At 44.6% G+C, this 21,487-nt stretch overlaps 1 long non-coding RNA gene across 1 annotated transcript; it reads left to right on the top strand.

Annotated features, from left to right (window-relative positions):
* The first annotated feature begins 16,443 nt into the window (after positions 1-16,443).
* Positions 16,444-18,358, top strand: LOC135514533 (uncharacterized). Its single transcript, XR_010451689.1, has 4 exons — positions 16,444-16,501; positions 16,794-16,883; positions 17,811-17,908; positions 18,137-18,358. It is a non-coding gene; the product is annotated as an uncharacterized LOC135514533 (long non-coding RNA).
* The last annotated feature ends 3,129 nt before the right edge of the window (positions 18,359-21,487 follow it).

Here is a 21,487-nt window from a genome sequence, read left to right on the forward strand (position 1 = left end):
AACAACCCTGTTTCTGTTGTTGCTTCAGCATCTTTGCTAGTTGCAATGTGGTTGCAGAAGCATGTTTAGGACAGACTTTTGAAAATGGCCATCAAATGATTGGGGACAATGTAGATCCACTAGATGATCAGGTGTGGATGCAACAAGGGGTCTGGGGGGCCCGGAGGTCCACTGAAGCCAGACTGTTCCTGTCACGACTTCTGCCGAAGTTGGTGCCCCTCCTTGTTCGGGCGGCGTTCGACCCTCTTCGTCACCGGCTTTCTAGCTTCCACCGCTCCATGTTTCTGTTTTCCATGTGTTATGTCTTGAGTGTACACACCTGGTTCCCATTTAACCCTCTGGTTCCCATTCTGTTTTGTGATTGATTGTTCCTGGTTTATGTTAGTCTTTAGTGTTAGGGTTTGTGATCCATGCATGGATTTAATTTTTCGGATTATTTTCCCGAGTAAAGTTAGTTATTTTTACTCAGTTCAGTGTCCTGCGTCTGACTCCGTTCTCACCTCTGCACAACGAACACCTGACTGTTCCTCAACACGTCTGGAGGGCGTAATTGAATTTCATCTGAAGATTTAACCATAAGGTAGAATGAGACAAAGATCATTAATTTACACCTACTAATTTCACATTTGAAGTCTCCTGCCTTTGCCAGTATGTCTTCCAGCTGTTTCCTTCCAAAAGATGACAGTTGCTTGATGGTTAACTCATGCCCCAGACATCTAATGATGATGGTCCCCTCCTCGTGGGTGAGGGTGCTGACTTTCTGCTACAGGTTGCCGTTCTCTGACTGCAGTAGACTTGTCTCCTTGGACTCAAAGCTGCAGTAGGAGTTGCTGTCCTCCCCAAACTCACTGAGATTGGCAAAGGCACAGTCAAGATCGGATAATGGCGGATGGAAGACAGGGTGGTGCGGCAGGTGCCACTTCTCACACGAATGCTGTTATTTGATCTAAAACATCAGGTGTACGCCGACCCCAGCTAAGTAACTCATGCAAAGAGTTAAAGCGCAATTATGTGTTTTATCTCCAGTACTTTGCCATACTTGTCAGTTTATGTAGCTGCTCTACTGATAATCTCAGTGCGTCCTTGGTGGGATGACACAAATCTTCTGCCGGAGAATATCAACACCAAAACACATTGGTTCACCGTTCCACAGGAGCGGACAGTACACAGCGTACCATAATGTTCTGAATAATGGCCAAGTCTACCTCGCTCCCTATTCCACTGAACCACTTAGGCGTAACAATCACAAGTCCAACATTTATCGGAAACTGGTAAACTACCTGTTCACTACCCTCCTGCTCTCCGGGAATGTGCAACTCAATCCTGGGCCTAACATCCCCGAGCCAGCCTCAACCCTGGGCCTAACATCACCGAGCCAGCGATACTCACCGGAGTGGAAAGCAGTGGATGGCCTCGTCCACTGATTGTAGCTGCTAGGGAAGTGGGTGAGTGCTATGATCCCATGGTTTCTCTCGACTCACCCGGCTCCAGGATAGATTTTGACTCTTCAAACATACCCAAGTCGCTATATGCGATCCCTGTCTCTGCTTCTGGTACGCAAGTTGTTTTAATTAGTTCCCCGCATCCAGTGCAGGCGGGAGGGATCGTTCATTGTGCTACCGAACTGCCCCTAATCAAAACGGCCTAAACCCAGCCATCGTAAAACAATTTAACTTTTTGTGTGTCGATCACTCTCGATTTATCTGGGACCCACGAGCTAAGACCGAGGGACCACTAGGGTGCACTTGAACATTCCTATTGTCATTCCAAAAAGTTATCAAATTCAACATCTACTCACAGACTCCAACCTTGACTTCCTCTGCCTCTCAGAGACATGGCTCCATAAAACCTCTCCATATGCTGCTTTGATTGTGATTGGCTACAATCAGGATTGAAGGAAGAGGAGGGGTGTGATGATTTACATTAAAGAACATATCCGATGTAAACAAATTGAGTGGTCATGTGATAATGAACTAGAATGTAATAGCCTGAACGTTACACTGTCTCCCCAAATGTATTTGACCCTTATTGGAATGTATAGGCCACCTTCCACCAAAAGTGTGTTTTTTGATCAGTTTAACAACATGCATAGGGAATGTGATTGGGGAAAGGTCATCTTAATGGGAGATTTTAACATTAATTAAAGGGCCAACCAGGGTGACTTGTTGCTCTAAAACAAAGATTGATTTGGTGTTCAGTAATAAACCAGAGAGAGTGACTAAATCATTCAATATGGTTACTGGGCTATCTGATCATAATCTGACATTTATAGCCAGAAAGCTGTCTAAGAGCAGGTTTAACCTTTCTACTGTTAGAAAGCCGGATCAACTAAGAATACCTAGGAGTGAAATAAACTATTTTGAGGGAATTAACTGTAATGATATCTTGTCCTATACAGACGTGGAAGCTGATAGTCAGGTTTTTCCATCCACAATCAAGACTACAATAAATGGTTTCCTAAAGAAAATCAAATCCAAACCTGGCCAAAAGAACACTCTTCCTTGGCTAAATGGAGAAATCTGGAAATTGATGAAAGAACGAGATTATGCTCTAAAAATAGCCCTAAAATCTAAATTAGAGCATGACAGACGTAGGTTTACCATGTTGAGATAAGGTGATGAATAATAAGGTGATGAAAGAAATCAGACAGGCCAAGGGAAACTTTTTTATTAACATAATTGGTGAAGCAAAGGGAAATTCTCAATTGATTTGGAATAATCGAAAAAAGTTAACCGGGAAAGACCATAGTAACACTGCAAAAAGACTAGAAATCATGGTGATTAACAATCTAACACAGGATGCAGTCGAAATAGCAATAGCCTTCAATTCCTACTTTATTGACTCTGTCAGGGTACTGACACAGAACACCTCCACTGGTTTCATGGGCTCAAGCTAGTGAATGACGCTCAACCTGTCTTCATAAGGGAGGTTTCTGAGTCAAAGGTGAACAAGGTGATTAGCTCACTGAAGAACTCTAAAGCCAAACATGTGTTTGGGCTGGACTCTACATTTCTTAAAAACTACAGATTCACTCATTGGCCCCATTACTAAGGTCACCAACACATCTATTGGTCTTGGAGTGTTTCCAAGGGTATATAAGTCCGCCATAATAACGGCCATATTTTAATCGGGCGACCCTGCTGACGTGAGTAACTACAGGCCCAGTAGTATACTACCTGTGGTGTCAAAGGTAGTTGAAAAGTGTGTAGCAGAACAACGGATTGCCCACCTCCACCGCCTTCACATTACACTCCATGCAGTTTGGCTTCGGAGCGAAACACTCCACAGAAACGGCCAACTGCTTTCTTCTGGAAAATGTGAATCCCAAGATGGACAAAGGGGGTGTTGTTGGGGCTGTGTTTATGGACCTAAGGAAGGCTTTTGATACTGTTAACCATGAGATTCTCATCACAAAATTGTCCAAGTTAAACTTTTCCCCAATGCCTTGAGATGGATGAAATCATACCTTGAAGGCAGAACTCCGTGTGTCAGAGTGAGCACTGAGCTGTCGTCCACTCTTAGCTATGATGTGGGCGTGCCCCAAGGGTCAATACTGGGACCCCTCCTGTTCAGCCTGTACATTAATGATCTGCCTTCTGTCTGTACTGGGTCTGAAGTTCAAATGTATGCAGATGATACAGTGATATATGTGCATGCAAAGAGCAAACAACAAGCTGCACAAGAACTCACTACTGTGATGGTCCAGGTTACAAAGTGGCTCATTGACTTGTGTTTGCATCTCAATGTGAAAAAAACTGTTTGCATGTTCTTCACAAAGAGGACAACAGATGCTACTGAGACAGATGTCTATGTGTCAGGGGAGAAGCTCCAGGTGGTATCTGATTTTAAGTACCTTGGCTTCATACTTGATTCTCTTTTAAAAAGCATGTGAAAAAGGTCATTCAGATAACCAACCAAATTCAACCTAGCTAATTTCCGATTTATACGAAATTGTTTGACGACAGAGGAAGCAAAACTGTACTTCAAATCTATGATACTCCCCCACTTAACATACTGCTTGACTGTACAAGCTTGCTGTACAACATTAAAACCTACTCAGTCTGTCTACAAACAGGCTCTCAAAGTGCTTGATAGGAAGCCCAATAGCCATCATTACTGTTACATCCTCAGAAAGCATGAGCTCCTGAGTTGGGAAAATCTTGTGCAATACCCCAACGCATGTCTTGTATTCAAGATCTGAAATGGCCTGGCTCCCCCTCCACTCAGTATTTTTGTTGAACAGAAAACCCAAACATATGGCAGAAGATCCACCATGAGAGGTGACTGTATAGTTCCCTTAAGGAAAAGCACCTTTAGTAAATACGCTCTCTCTGTGAGAGCTTCCCATGTCTGGAATACACTGCAATCGGACACACATATTTTTATTTATTTTACCTTTATTTAACCAGGCAAGCCAGTTAAGAACAAATTCTTATTTTCAATGACGGCCTGGGAACAGTGGGTTAACTGCCTGTTCAGGGGCAGAACGACATATTTGTACCTTGTCAGCTCAGGGGTTTGAACTCGCAACCTTCCGGTTACTAGTCCAACACTCTAACCACTAGGCTACCCTGCCACATAACAGCACCACCTATCACACTTTCACAAAATGTATGAATACATGGCTAAAGGTCAATCAGATTTGTGAACATGGTCCCTAGCTGTGTGTTGCCGTCTTCCATGTTGTCTGTAGCTTGTGAGGTGTGGAAACACTTTGTTGCTTTTATGAATTTTGTCTTGCTGCTTTTTGTTTTATGTTGCTCTGTCTGTGTGCTACATCTTGCTTGTCCTATGTCGCTCTGTCTGTATGCTATGTCTTGCTTGTCCTATTTTGCTCTGCGTATGCTCACTGCTCAATGATTGTCTATATTGTAATTGTTTTTAATAACCTGCCCAGGGACTGCGGTTGAAAATTTGCCAGCTGGCTAAAACCGGCTGTCATGCCCTGACCGTAGAGAGGTCTATTTTTGGGGTTGGTCAGGGTGTGATTTGGGTGGACATTCTATGTTCTTTTTCTATGTGTTTGTATTTCTTTGTTTTGGCCGGGTATGGTTCTCAATCAGGGAGAGCTGTCGATCGTTGTCTCTGATTGAGAACCATACTTAGGTAGCTTTTCCCCATGGGGTTTTTGTGGGTTTTCCGTATCAGTGTTTGCACCTTACGGGACTGTTTTGGTTTCGTTTATTCATGTTGTTGTTTTTTGTTTTAGTGTTCAGTCAAATAAATATGAACACCTGCCATGCTGCACCTTGGTCCTCTCCTTCCAACAGCCGTTACACAGGCACTTTTACTTAAACGTTGATTAATGTGCACTGTCCCTGTTAAAATAAAATAAACTCAAAAGAGCGGTAGGGGAACTAACCTTTTTCACCACATTTATCTAAAGGGGAAGACACAGAGAGCTTTGCATGGATAACATACATACATACTGTATATAACAAACATAAAATGTAACATACTACATTACAGGTAACACTAAACAACAAAATTACATTTTGTCTGTAGTCTTTTGATGCGACTAAATGTATCTGTAAATTATTGATGTGACAATGTATCTGCTGTTTGCTATTGTAAGAAAGGAAATTACTTTAAACATACAAAATTTATAATTGAAGACGTCTTTAACCGCCGGAACTAGATCTGCTCGGCTCCTCCCACCCTCCTGTGGTTTAGTTGTTACACCTATTAACAAAATAACATGGTCCCGAATGACACTCGACATAATATAAGTATAAGCACCCACCTAATTATTGTTACTATTTTAGGTATTTATGGAAAATATTCTTAGGAAAACAAACACAGCAACCACATTGTCTGGCTTTTAATCTGTGTTACAATCATTCGTCACCTGCAAAGGAAAGGCCAAATTCTCTGACAACTCCAGTTGGCATGACAACCTGTTGTGCTCCACTAATGGCCAGGTGCTGCACCTACTTTGTTCTCTATTTTTCTTCAAGATGAGGACAACAGCTTCCACCCCCAGATCATTGAAATCAGACAACTTAATAAGAACTTTTATTAAACTACATAAGGAGGAACCAAACATGACATTTATTTTATAAAAACGAGTAAACTGTACACTTTTTATACTGAAAACAAACGACTAATTATGTTTTCTGTAACACATAAGTCATCTCTAAACCTATATTAACCTCTTCTCTTCTTTCATACTTCTTATCTTACCCTATATGAGGTTCTCAAACAGTAACACTTTATTTAAGCCCACACTTATCAGGCACTAATTTGCAGCTTTTAAGTACGAGCTAATAGCTGCAAGATTGCTGGTTCAAACAACTGGAGGGTTGCTGAAATCAAATTGAAGCAATACCTAATATGGGTCCAATAAACTACCTATGAAACACTTATGAACTACAAATGAGTGGCTAAATTAGTGTTAGTCTCCCATCCTAATGACTGATACTCTGACTGTGGTCATCAACTCTTCTTGCCCTAATGTCTTCAGTTATCTTTCCTTTATCCCTTGACTCCCCGAGCTCCTCAGGCATCTTCTGGAATTTCCTCCTCTCCATCTCACCTAAACTCCCCCACCTGCCATTGAGGGTTGTCAGGTCACCTGAGATGACTATTTTGCATACCGATGTCAACAGATGATATTGTCGTGGTGAAAGGGTCATGAGCTATTGGCTTACTTGAACAATACAGTATCACCTTCAAACTGCTCATGCTCACCTACAAAGCACTCACTGGACCTTCTGCACCCCACAAATGGGTCATCCAAATGGACAATGACCCCAAGCATACTGGGTTGGCAGGGTAGCCTAGTGGTTAGAGTGTTGGACTCGTAACCGGAAGGTTGTTCAAATCCCTGAGCTGACAAGGTACAAATCTGTCGTTCTGCCCCTGAACAGGCAGTTAACCCACTGTTCCTAGGCCATCATTGAAAATAAGAATTTGTTCTTAACTGACTTGCCTAGTTAAATAAAGGTAAATAATACTTCCAAAGTTGTGGCAAAATGGCTTAAGGACAACCAAGTCAATGTATTGGAGTGGCCTTCATAAAGCCCTGACCTGAAGCCTATATAAAATGTGTGGGCAGAACTTAAAAATGTGTGCAAGCAAGGAGCCTACAAACCTGACTCAGTTACACCAGCTCTGTCAGGAGGAATGGGCCAAAATTCACCCAACTTATTGTGGAAGGTTATCCGAAACATTTTACCCAAGTTAAACAATTTAAAGGCAATGCTACCAAATACTAAGTGAGTGTATTTAAACTTCTGACCCACTATTGACTGCGCCCCAAAAGCATGCACACGCGGCAGAGTCGATATCCGCGCTTATAAATCCAGGGTCGTTACAATATCATTAATTTACAAGTCTAAAGATGGATGTAGAAACTGCTGATTTCCCTTTGAAAAGCTGAATGACATGTAGCTAGCTAATCTGATTAAACATTTCACTTTAAGTGTTTTACTTATTCATTTGCGACAAACAGAAGGGAATTGTTGAACATACCTTGAGTGATGGCAGAAGTCATCATGAATGGGAACAGAGAAAGGACATGTAATGTTAGCTACAACGTGATGAGGATCTATCGTTCTTTTGTTGTTGAAGGAGAGTCGGACCGAAATGCAGCGTGAAAGTTACTCATGTTTATTTAAAGAAGACAAAACGGACGAACTAACACGAATAACTAAATGAATACAAAAAAACAACAAACAGAACGAAACCTAATACAGCCTGACTGGTGCAACCTACACAGAGACAGGGACAATCACCCACAAAATACAAGGCGAAAAACAGGCTACCTAAATACGGTTCCCAATCAGCGACAACGAGAAGCACCTGACTCATTGAGAACCGCCTCAGGCAGCCAACCTAATTAACACTGTACACACCCCTAATCAACTACAAACCCAAACACTACAAACCCCAAAACGAAAATACAATACATAATAACCCCATGTCACACCCTGGTCTGACTAACTAATAAACTAAAACACACAATACTAAGACCAAGGCGTGACAGAATAAGGTGCGGACTCCCGAACGAACCTCAAAACCATAGGGAGGGTCTGGGTGGGCGTCTGTCCATGGTGGCGGTTCCGGCTCCGGACGTAGACCCCACTTCATAATTGTCATTGTTCCTCCCCTTCGCCTCCATGGATAATCCACCCTAACCGCCGACCATGGCCGAATAGTCCTCACCCAGAACCCTACATAATAGAAGAGCAGCTCGGGACTGAGGGGCAGCTCGGGACTGAGGGACAGCTCGGGACTGAGGGGCAGCTCGGGACTGAGGGGCAGCTAGCTCAGCACTGAGAAAAAGCCCAGCACTGAGAAAAAGCCCAGCACTGAGAAAAAGCCCAGCCAGGAAGTAGAATCCGGCAGATCCAGGCTGACTGGCGGATCCTGGCTGACTGGCGGATCCTGGCTGACTGGAGGATCCTGGCTGACTGGCGGATCCTGGCTGACTGGCGGATCCTGACTGACTGGCGGATCCTGACTGACTGGCGGATCCTGGCCGACTGGCGGATCCTGGCCGACTGGCGGATCCTGGCCGACTGGCGGATCCTGGCTGACTAGCAGATGCGGACTCCCGAACGAACCTCAAAACCATAGGGAGGGTCTGGGTGGGCGTCTGTCCATGGTGGCGGTTCCGGCTCCGGACGTAGACCCCACTTCATAATTGTCATTGTTCCTCCCCTTCGCCTCCATGGATAATCCACCCTAACCGCCGACCATGGCCGAATAGTCCTCACCCAGAACCCTACATAATAGAAGAGCAGCTCGGGACTGAGGGGCAGCTCGGGACTGAGGGACAGCTCGGGACTGAGGGGCAGCTCGGGACTGAGGGGCAGCTCGGGACAGAGGGGCAGCTCGGGACAGAGGGGCAGCTCGGGACAGAGGGGCAGCTCAGCACTGAGAAAAAGCCCAGCACTGAGAAAAAGCCCAGCACTGAGAAAAAGCCCAGCCAGGAAGTAGAATCCGGCAGATCCAGGCTGACTGGCGGATCCTGGCTGACTGGCGGATCCTGGCTGACTGGAGGATCCTGGCTGACTGGCGGATCCTGGCTGACTGGCGGATCCTGACTGACTGGCGGATCCTGACTGACTGGCGGATCCTTGGCGGATCCTGGCCGACTGGCGGATCCTGGCCGACTGGCGGATCCTGGCTGGCAGATCTGGCAGATCCTGGCTGACTGGCGGATCCTGGCTGACAGGCAGATCTGGCAGATCCTGGCTGACTAGCAGATCTGGAAGAGTCTGGTTGACTGGCAGATCTGGAAGAGTCTGGTTGACTGGCAGATCTGGAAGAGTCTGGTCGACTGGCAGATCTGGAAGAGTCTGGCTGACTGGAAGATCTGGCTGCTTCATGCTGACTGGCGGCTCTGGCTGCTCCATACTGACTGACAGCTCTGGCGGCTTCATGGAGACTGGCAGCTCTATGCAGACTGGCAACTCCATGCAGACTGGCAGCTCTTTGCAGACTGGCAGCTCTGGCTGCTCCATGCAGACTAGCTGCTCCATGCAGACTAGCAGCTCAGGCTGATCTATGCAAACTGACAGCTCTGGCTGCTCAAGGTAGACTGGCAGCTCAGGCTCCTCTATGCAAACTGACAGCTCTGGCTGCTCAATGTAGACTGACAGCTCAGGCTGCTCTATACAAACTGACAGCTCTGGCTGCTCAATGTAGACTGGCAGCTCAGGCTGCTCTATACAAACAGGAGGCTCCGGCAGCGCTGTAGAGGAGGAAGGCTCTAGAACCGCTGAACAGACGGGAGACTCCGACAGCGCAGGAGAGGGAGAAAGCGCTGGCTGCGCTGAACAGGCGAGGCGCACTGTAGGCCTGATGCGTGGTGCTGGCACTGGCGGTATTGGGCCGAGGACACGCACAGGAAGCCTAGTGCGGGGAGCTGCTACTGGAGGGCTGGGGTGTGGAGGTGGTTCTGGATAAAGGACAGGCACAGGAAGCCTGGTGTGAGGAGCTACTACCGGAGGACTGGTGTGTGAAGGTGGCACAGGATGGACTGGACCGTGAAGGTGTACTGGAGAGCCTGAATGCAGGACTGGCACAGGAAGTGCAAGGCTAGGCAGGTACTCAGGAGGCTTAGTGCGTGAGGCTGGCACACTTTCCACCAGCCGACTAACACGCACCTCAGGACTAGTATGGAGTGCTGACCCAGGTGCCATCAAGTCCCCGACACGCTCCGTCGGCCGAATATTATATCTAAAGCACCAAACTAGCAACTCCCTCATTAAACTCTCCTCCAATTTCCCCATTAACTCCTTCACAGTCTCTGCTTCACTCACCTCCAACACTGGTTCTGACCTCCTCCTTGGCTCTTCACAATAAACAGGGAGAGTTGACTCAGGTCTGTCTCCTGACTCAGCCACTCCCCCTGATAGCCCCCCCCCCAAAAAAATTTGGGGCTGCTTTTCGGGCTTCCATCCACGTTGCCGTGCTGCCTCCTCATATTTGCGTCTCTCCACTTTAGCCGCTTCTAATTCCTCCTTGGGGCAGCGATATTCACCTGGCTGAGCCCAGGGTCCTTTTCCGTCCAGTTCCTCCTCCCATGTCCAATTCTCCAAATGGTGTAGCCTCTCCCACTGAAGCTGCTTCTGTTGTTTCTCGTGTAGCTCCTGTTTGCGCTGCTCCTGCCTGGAGACACGCTGCTCCTGTTTACTCTTCGCCTGCTGCGCTTTAGGGCGGCTACACTCTTCTGGTTTAGCCCAGGGTCCTCTTCCGTCCAGGATTTCCTCCCATGTCCAGAAATCCTTAAAACGAGGCTCCTCTTTGCGCGGCTCTTCTTTGCGCTGCTCCTGCCTGTTGACACGCTGCTCGGTCCGTGTTTGGTGGGTGATTCTGTAACGGCGTTCTTTTGTTGTTGAAGGAGAGTCGGACCGAAATGCAGCGTGAAAGTTACTCATGTTTATTTAAAGAAGACAAAACGGACGAACTAACACGAATAACTAAATAAATACAAAAAACAACAAACAGAACGAAACCTAATACAGCCTGACTGGTGCAACCTACACAGAGACAGGGACAATCACCCACGAAATACAAGGCGAAAAACAGGCTACCTAAATACGGTTCCCAATCAGCGACAACGAGAAGCACCTGACTCCGATTGAGAACCGCCTCAGGCAGCCAACCTAATTAACACACACACACACCCCTAATCAACTACAAACCCAAACACTACAAACCCCAAAACGAAAATACAATACATAATAACCCCATGTCACACCCTGGTCTGACTAACTAATAAACTAAAACACACAATACTAAGACCAAGGCGTGACATAGCTAATCTTTTTCTATCTAGCTACTGTAACTTTTTGGGGGTGATACTGGCTAATTTAGCTAGCTCAGAGACTATGAAACTATGAAAAATAGGGTTCTTGTCACGAATCCTGCCGAAGATGGTGCCTCTTCCTGTTCGGGCGGCGCTCGGCGTCGCCGGCCTATTAGCTGCCATTGATTCCCTTTCCTTTTGTTTCTGGTATTTGGGTGTATTGGTTACACCTGTTTTGAGTTTGTTTTGTTTGTAGGCTATTTAAGGCACTAGGCCCGCTGGCTATTGTGTGGGCTTGTTCTCTGTTTTTTGGTGTTGGTGTATTTAGTGTGATCTATATTTTTCCGGACAGTTTTAGTCCTGTGTATTTTGGACGGGTTGTTTCATGCGCCCTTGTGTTTCGCATGTCCGTGTCTCCGCTGTCTTTGTAATAAAATATCCACTGTACGGAATTACCTGCTCTCTGCTCTTGACTCCTCCACTCACCATTCATAGAAGTCGTAACAGTTCTAAACAGCTCAACAAGTTATAATTCAGGCATGCTTTTATAATAATCATGATAGATAAGAGACTGTACTTGGCAATTACATAATTAGCGTTATGTTGAATAACTTTTCTTACCTGTAAATATTACATGGTGCACTCCCAATCAAAAGCTCAAAGACAATTTCCTGCGAAACCCAGGAATTTTACACTAAAAACTCCACGGAAATGTTTTTGGGTTTGGCTTCTATGGTGAACATAAGCACTCAGTTAAAATCACCATTGAAAGGGTTGCATATCGCACAGTACATGTGTGGTTCTGAATCACTATTCAAAGGTAACAAGTACCACATTCACCATATGAATGGTGTGATTGGTAAGACGATTTCCACCTTTTAAACTTCATTGGGATCAGTGTCGCTTCCATGGGATGGTTGAGCTAACGTAGGCTAATGCGATTAGCATGAGGTTGTAAGTAACAAGAACATTTCCCAGGACATAGACATATCTGATATTGGCAGAAAGCCTACATTTAATTGTTAATTTAACTGCACTGTCCAAGTTGCAGTAGCTATTACTGTGAAAGTATACCATTTTAGTGTTTGAGGAGCTTTCACAATTTTGAACATGAAAAGTTATTAATAAATAATTAGGCACATTTAGGCAGTTTTGATATAACATTTTGAACAGAAATTCAATGGTTCATTGGGTCAGTCTAAAACTTTGCACATACACTGATGCCATCTAGTGGCCAAAATCTAAATTCCACCTGGGCTGGAATAATACATTATGGCATTTATCTTGCATTTCTAACATGATGGTACAAAAAACCCACAAAATAACATTTTTTTCTTTGTATTATAATCTTTTACCAGATCTATTGTGTTATATTCTACTACATTCCTTTCACATTTCCATAAACTTCAAAGTGTTTCCTTTCAAATGGTACCAAGAATATGCATATCCTTGCTTCAAGGCCTGAGCTACAGGCAGTTAGATTTGGGTATGTCATTTTAGGTGGGGGAAAAAATGGGCTAACCCTTAAGAGGGCTGTAGTCTAAATGGGTGCACTATTCAGGTGTTTTGTTTTGTCACAACAGTTAAATAAACCTATAAATTAGTGTCAATTTGTTTTATAATGTTACCTTACCAAATAGCTAACATTTAGCTGCCAGGGTAATTTAGCTAGCTACAGCAGTTAGCTAACATTACCTAGCTAGCTAATAGCTAACTAGCTTGACCATCTACAGTAGCTAGCTAACGTTTGTAAACTAGAATCATAGAACAATGAGGGTTAGTTATATAAATCTTTGCTATATTACTCAAACCAAATATAGGTTATAGTCGAGTTAAGGTCACTCAGCCATTCATTCTATACACCACCACTTTGGCTGACGTTAGCAACGAGTGTTGCTTCATTGGCTAGTTAGATGGCTGGCTAGTAACGTTACATAGATGGCTACCAAAGCCACATGTCTAAACTAGATAACCTAAACCTGCATTCGGTTTGAGAATTCAGTAAAATACGTGAGCCTGGGTAGCTATGATGTTGTTAATTGCGTCAGCTGTCGATTATTTTTCTAGGCGTGTGTGCCTTGTGTGTTCTAGCTACGGAATGTAGAGTCAAATGTAGTGCTCGTCTCATGCATCACTAAATATTGACTTAATAAGTGCAGTGCAGCAAAGCCAGGGAGAAAGCAGGGAATATGTATTTTGGTTGAAGTGATTGTATGTTACCATAGCAAATATTAGAAAGGTAACTGGTGTTTATCTCAATCTCATATGCTGAAATACACACGCCCGCGATTTGCAAATGTCACGCATGCAACAGTTCACATTGGCTTAGTTTTGAGGCTGTCAAAGTAGTACATTAGTATGAAAATCAAGATTGTGCGCTGCGTTGTTCATTAGGCTACATATTTATTAGAATGTATTGAAGTTGAACGTTTTATGTAGGCTGTGTTAGGGTAGTGTTGACTATTTTAGATGTGACATTTAATAAGAGATGATTAACAGTGTCTAATTTTCCTTTCAGTAAGGATGTTGGCTGTACGAGTGAAATGCAAAGATGAGAAGAAATACAAACATTTCACACGGGCCATTGACTTTCAATGACTTCATGGAAGGAGGTGAGTGATTGCCACGATTGCAGTTGTTTATAGAAACCCTAATGGTGAGCTAAATGTAACTTTGTTTTAATGTATTTCAAGTCAAGAAATGTATCCTGCCTTCCATGGACTTAAAAGTCTACGATGCATCTGAGACAGAAGTGTTCCAGTATCATCTTTAGAGACCAGACCTCAGTGTGCTACAAATGTGTTTACCCAATGAAAGAAATGTGTTTACCCAATGGTTCTGATGGTGAGTTATTTGTCTACAGTACAGCAATGTGATCAATGTATTCATTCATACAACAGCTAGCACAAATGATATGGCCCACATCCGTCCTTAGTCCGGCAGGCCTGATCTATCCCGCTGGCCCAGTTCTGGCATCCGGGTCCAGGCAGAGTTCTGGTGTTTGCCGGGGTGGTACAGTAAAGGGGAACTGGGGGGGGGCACCGCTGAGACATTTAAATGCCAAACACGCTTTTGGGAGCAGGGAGTTTGCCAGGTGTCCTAGGTTTGGAGGGATGGAGTCACACGTCACACATTCTGTGAGATGTCACAGATCACATTAGGACCCATTAATTGTATGTCTTATCTCAACATCCCATATAGAATTGTAAATTAATGATTTCTTTACAGATTATTTGGGCCTGACATTTAAAGCAGGCTAAATTGGGTTTAGTGTAGGACTAACAATCAAATGTAATGACACATATGCAATTTGGCTGTATTATCCTGCAGCATTATTGAGAACAGAGTATACATTTAGTCATGTAATTGGCAGATTAGGTTAACTCTTCTGCAAGCTGCTGCACGGTTGTTGGTGGTTCCTCAGACTGTCACTGTTACACTGACACAAAGTCGCAACAGAAAGAGGAGAACAGAGGAAGATATTGCAGCCAAAGGTATCCTTCCATTATTTGCTATGATTGTCTTTTTATAATTAAAAACTGTATTGATCTTCCTGAGGTTTCATCGATGCGATGTTGGGTTGGACTACCGGAGAGTGAGTTAGTATGTAGGTTTTTTCCAGTCCTGCTCTTATCGACTTCAATCATTGTCACGATCATTTAGAGATGGATTGGACCAAGGTGCAGCGTGGTAGGCGATCATTTTACTTTTCTTAAAATGACACTGAAAAACAACAAAATACAAAAACGAACGTAAAGCTACATGCAGTAGCAAACAGCTGGAGGCAGGGCTTTCTCCTACAGAGCTCCATTTTTATGGAATGGTCTGCCTACCCATGTGAGAGACGCAAACTCGGTCTCAACCTTTAAGTCTTTACTGAAGACTCATCTCTTCAGTGGGTCATATGATTGAGATTGAGTGTAGTCTGGCCCAGGAGTGTGAAGGTGAACGGAAAGGCTCTGGAGCAACGAACCGCCCTTGCTGTCTCTGCCTGGCCGGTTCCCCTCTTTCCACTGGGATTCTCTGCCTCTAACCCTATTACAGGGGCTGAGTCACTGGTTTACTAGCGCTCTTTCATAGCATTCCTAGAAGGGGTGCGTCACTTTAGTGGGTTGAGTCACTGATGTGATCTTCCTGTCTGGGTTGGCGTCCCCCTAGGTTTGTGCCGTGGCGTAGATCTTTGTGGGCTATACTCGGCCTTGTCTCAGGATGGTAAGTTGGTGGTTGAAGATATCCCTCTTGTGGTTTGGGGGCTGTGATTTGGCAAAGTGGGTGGGGCTATATCCTTCCTGTTTGGCCCTGTCCTGGGGTGTCCTCGGATGGGGCCACAGTGTCTCCTGACCCCTCCTGTCTCCGCCTCCAGTATTTATGCTGAAGTAGTTTATGTGTCGGGGGACTAGGGTCAGTTTGTTATATCTGGAGTACTTCTCCTGTCCTATTCGGTGTCCTGTGTGAATTTAAGTATGATCTCTCTAATTCTCTCTTTCTCTCTTTCTTTCTTTCTCTCTCTCTTTCTCTCTCTCGGAGGACCTAAGTCCTAGGACCATGCCTCAGGACTACCTGACATGATGACTTCTTGCTGTCCCCTGCCCACCTGGCCGTGCTGCTGCTCCAGTTTCAACTGTTCTGCCTGTGATTATTATTATTTGACCATGCTGGTCATTTATGAACATTTGAACATATTGGCCATGTTCTGTTATAATCTCCACCCGGCACAGCCAGAAGAGGACTGGCCACCCCACATAGCCTGATTCCTCTCTAGGTTTCTTCCTAGGTTTTGGCCTTTCTAGGGAGTTTTTCCTAGCCACCGTGCTTCTACAACTGCATTGCTTGCTGTTTGGGGTTTTAGGCTGGGTTGAGATAGATATCAGCTGATGTACGAAGGGCTATATAAATACATTTGATTGGATTTGATTTGCAGTGATTTGCAGTGCAGAAAGCAATTCCACACAAACAAGATCCCACAATCTAAGGTGGGAAAAAGGGCTGCCTAAGTATGATCCCCAATCAGAGACAACGATAAACAGCTGCCTCTGATTGGGAACCATACTAGGCCAACAAAGAAATAGAAACATAGATTTGCCCACCCAATGCGTGCACAGTAGCTCTCCAGGAGGATGGCTGGCTACCACTGAGCTCTTTCTCAATATGTCCTCTTCCATCCTTTTCAAAACCAACTACAGGACAAGGAATTAGAAGAGGAACATTGGGTCTTACTATCAAATGGGATTTGAGAAGGAGGTGAGGAATAAAAAAAACATATTTTGAGAAAGAACCCAGGTGTACTAGGGTCTATGTCTATTGTGCTTTTTATTAGATGGTTGAAAACAATACCCAGTGCAAAGCTGGAGTGAATGAGTATACTCTGACAAAAACTTGACTGACCACACCAGGCGTAATATGATCAAGGTATTGGTTGCAAATTTGACAGAGGATCATGGGCAAACCATCCATTTTTTTAACGCATTAAGATCAATGCTTTGCATTCATGTATTATTGCCAATGTAGTAATTATTAATTGTTCGGGTTTCAGAATAAGTACCCTCATGACATGTGAAGGAGGCATATGCAAAAAGGAATAGTTTACTTGATCCCGTTCCTGGCCGACCCCAAAAGCAAGACTGTGAGTACGAAATAAATCTGGGTCCCAATTAACTCCCTACCACTTTCCCTTAGCCCTAACCCTTTGATCTTTGCAAATTTGAAGGGTGTGGATAGGTGTAAGTAGTGTAGTTGTGTAGCGTTCACTCTATGGATCTGCAAACATTGATAGGGTTATAGGGCCAAGGGGAAGTGGTGTAAGACTCTTTTTTTAAATGGTTTTGCTGTTTTTGTAACGGATCTCGTCTGGTGAAGGAGAAGCGGACCAAAATGCAGAGTGGTATTTGAGACATGTTTAAAGAGGAATGAAAAAACAAACTATACAAAAACAACAAACGGAACGTGAAAACCTATACAGCCTATCTGGTGACAACAAACACAGAGACAGGAACAATCACCCATGAAATACTCAAAGAATATGGCTGCCTAAATATGGTTCCCAATCAGAGACAACGATAATCACCTGACTCTGATTGAGAACCGCCTCAGGCAGCCATAGACTATGCTAGACACCCCCAAGACAAAACACACCACAAAAAACCCATGTCACACCCTGGCTTGACCAAATAAATGCAGACAAACACAATATACTTCGACCAGGGCGTGACAGTTTTAAAGGCACAATCTGCTGATAGTGAAACTGCCACTGAAACATCACGAGATGTTCAAATGATAAACACAGCATTTTTCGAATCACTTTTGAAGTTGCAAAGCGGTGTAACATAGCACTGCTGTTGTTTACATGCTCCTCCTCGGTCACTTGAAATTAAAGATAACATCAATCAGGCTTTGTGTATGTGAAGGTGACTGGGGAGCGTTTAACATTACACAGTCCCTGCAACTGTACAACTTTTCTTCTCGATTCTAACATGCACCAGTGACAAATTTGCTTCAGGTAAACAAAAGGTTTGTTTATTTTTTTGTCTGTGTTCCCACTATTACACTGCAGAAGACAGGAGTTGTTACCTGCCGTGGAGACTGAAGCACCTGTGAAAAGGAGGCTGCAGAGGATACACAACGCTGAGTTCACAGCTGAGATGGGAAATGGTACAGACATACCACTTTATACTGGAATATGAAGTTCTAGTATGTGCATTTGGAAGGGAGAATAATTGTAGGATTGTGGTTGAAGGGGATGTGGGTTCCATTTTAACCCACACCAACAATGGCAAACATGTTCTGACAGTTTTCTAATGTTAGAATGAAAATGTGTGTTTCTAGGCTGGGACACTGACATTCTTCTCCTTGTCCATCTTCTGCCTCCCTCCTCTCAAGGCCTCAACAAATCGGGAAAGATGTCAACAAGATCTTCAGCTGAAACTCTTGTGAAGTTCGTTAAGGTCAGGCTATAATTTGTATTTGACTAAATGTGTCGCTGTAACCTGATCTCTGTCTCCCTCTTCCTCTTCACCCCTCTCTCCCTCAAGTGTACAAGCACATACCCCAGCAAAGAGCACTATCACCAACTCTACTGCTATAATACCTCTTACTAGTTAAACTACAACTGTGGCAGTATGACACTGTAATACATATTAGAATCACTACTGTCTGGCTTGTCAGACGTATACTATATGTAAAATCAAATAAAATTTATTTGTCACATACATGGTTAGCAGATGTTAATGCGAGGGCAGCGAAATGCTTGTGCTTCTAGTTCCGACAATGCAGTAATAACCAGCGAGTAATCTAAACTAACCTAATTCCAAAACTACTACCTTATACACACAAGTGTAAAGGGATAAAGAATATGTACATAAAGATATACGAATGAGTGATGGTACAGAACGGAATAGGCAAGATGCAGTAGATGGTATTGAGTACAGTATATACATATGAGATGAGTAATGTAGAGTATGTAAACATTATATTAAGTGGCATAGTTTAAAGTGGCTAGTGATACATGTATTACATAAAGATGCAGTAGATGATATAGAGGACAGTATATACATATACATATGAGATGAGTAATGCAGAGTATGTAAACATTATATTAAGTAGCATTGTTTAAAGTGGCTAGTGATGTATTTTCCATCAATTCCCATTATTAAAGTGGCATGAGTTGAGTCAGTGTGTTGTCAGCAGCCACTCAATGTTAGTGGTGGCTGTATAACAGTCTGCTGGCATTGAGATAGAAGCTGTTTTTCAGTCTCTCGGTCCCTGCTTTAATGCACCTGTACTGACCTCGCCTTCTGGATGATAGTGGGGTGAACAGGCAGTGGCTCGGGTGGTTGTTGTCCTTGATGATCTTTATGGCCTTCCTGTGACATCGGGTGGTGTAGGTGTCCTGGAGGGCAGGTAGTTTCCCCCGGTGATGTGTTGTGCAGACCTCACTACCCTCTGGAGAGCCTTACGGTTGTGGGCGGAGCAGTTGCCGTACCAGGCGGTGATACAGCCCAACAGGATGCTCTCGATTGCGTATCTGTAGAAGTTTGTGAGTGCTGTTGGTGACAAGCCGAATTTCTTCAGCCTCCTGAGGTTGAAGAGGCGCTGCTGCGCCTTCTTCACGATGCTGTCTGTGTGGGTGGACCAATTCAGTTTGTCTGTGATGTTTACGCCATCGATGTGGATAGGGGGTGCTCTCTCTGCTCTTTCCTGAAGTCCACAATGATCTCCTTTGTTTTGTTGACGTTGAGTGTGAGGTTATTTTCCTGACACCACACTCCGAGGGCCCTCACCTCCTCCCTGTAGGCCGTCTCGTCGTTGTTGGTAATCAAGCCTACCACTGTAGTGTGGTCTGCAAACTTGATGATTGAGTTGGAGGCGTGCATGGCCAAGCAGTCGTGAGTGAACAGGGAGTACAGGAGAGGGCTCAGAACGCACCCTTGTGGGTCCCCAGTGTTGAGGATCAGCGGGGTGGAGATGTTGTTACCTACCCTCACCACCTGGGGGCGGCCCGTCAGGAAGTCCAGTACCCAGTTGCACAGGGCGGGGTCGAGACCCAGGGTCTCGAGCTTGATGACGAGTTTGGAGGGTACTATGGTGTTAAATGCTGAGCTGTAGTCGATGAACAGCATTCTCACATATGTATTCCTCTTGTCCAGATGGTTTAGGGCAGTGTGCAGTGTGGTTGAGATTGCCTCGTATGTGGACCTATTTGGGCGGTAAGCAAATTGGAGTTGGTCTAGTGTGTTAGGTAGGGTGGAGGTGATATGGTCCTTGACTAGTCTCTCAAAGCAGTTCATGATGACGGAAGTGAGTGCTACGGGGCGGTAGTCATTTAGCTCAGTTACCTTAGCTTTCTTGGGAACAGGGACAATGGTGGGCCTCTTGAAGGATGTGGGAACAGCAGACTGGGATAAGGATTGATTGAATATGTCCGTAAACACACCAGCCAGCTGGTCTGCGCATGCTCTGAGGGCGCGGCTGGGGATGCTGTCTGGGCCTGCAGCCCTGCGAGGGTTAACAAGTTTAAATGTTTTACTTACCTCGGCTGCAGTGAAGGAGAGTCCGCATGTTTTGGTTGCGGGCCGTGTCAGCAGCACTGTATTGTCCTCAAAGCGGGCAAAAAAGTTATTTCGTCTGCCTGGGAGCAAGACATCCTTACCAGAAAGATGTTTGTTTCTGTCAGCGTGATGCGTGAAGAAACCAGCTGGCTGCACCGATTCAATTAGCGTCTCTCGAGTGAGCCATGTTTCCGTGAAGCAAAGAACGTTAGTCTCTGATGTCCCTCTGGAATGCTACCCTTGCACGGATTTCATCAACCTTGTTGTCAAGAGACTGGACATTGGCGAGTAGTATGCTAGGGAGTGGTGCGCGATGTGCCCGTCTCCGGAGCCTGACCAGAAGACCGCTTCGTTTCCTCTTTTACGACGTCGTTGTTTTGGGTCGCAGGCTGGGATCCATTCCGTTGTCCTGGGTGGAAGGCAGAACAGAGGATCCGCTTCGGGAAAGTCATATTCCTGGTCGTACTGATGGTGAGTTGACGTTGCTCTTATATTCAGTAGTTCTTCCCGACTGTATTTAATGAAACCTAAGATTACCTGGGGTAACACGTAAAAAAACAAAAAACTGAATAGTTTACTAGGAACGCGAAGCGAGGCGGCCATCTCTGTCGGCGCCGGAAGCTGATGTGAAAATTAATAGATGTTCTGACAATACATTAGTGTCTTATTGTCTTATAGGCAGGGACCAGCATCCAGCAACATCTGGATGGCATCACCGGAAGTCAACAGCCCTATCGGCTTGCTGTGGGGACCCAGAGAACGCCTACTTCATCGTGATTGAAAAACATACAGTAACTTGTAAGGCATCAAATCACATTTAACTTCTAACATGTGCCAAATACAACAGGTCTACCATGAAATGCTTACTTACAAACCTTGAACCAACAATGCAGTTGTAGAAACAGAGTCAAGAAAATATTGAATAAATAATCTAAAGTAAAACAACAAGATAAAATCAAAAAGTATACATTTGCATAACAATAACGTGGCTGCATACTGGCTCACTGGGCTGTTTTGATGAGCTTTTCAAAACTCACTTTGTCTTTGGTACCTCTCAGGGCCTGGCAAACATGCACACTTTTCCACAAACGACATTGACGTTAATACAACTAAGGTGAAATCCCAGGGTAGCAGAGCTGAGAGCCAGAATGCTGCATTAAACAGATCTGTTGGACACAGAAAG

The sequence above is a fragment of the Oncorhynchus masou genome, chromosome 26, assembly GCF_036934945.1.
Source record: "Oncorhynchus masou masou isolate Uvic2021 chromosome 26, UVic_Omas_1.1, whole genome shotgun sequence".
Taxonomy (NCBI): Eukaryota; Metazoa; Chordata; class Actinopteri; order Salmoniformes; family Salmonidae; genus Oncorhynchus; species Oncorhynchus masou.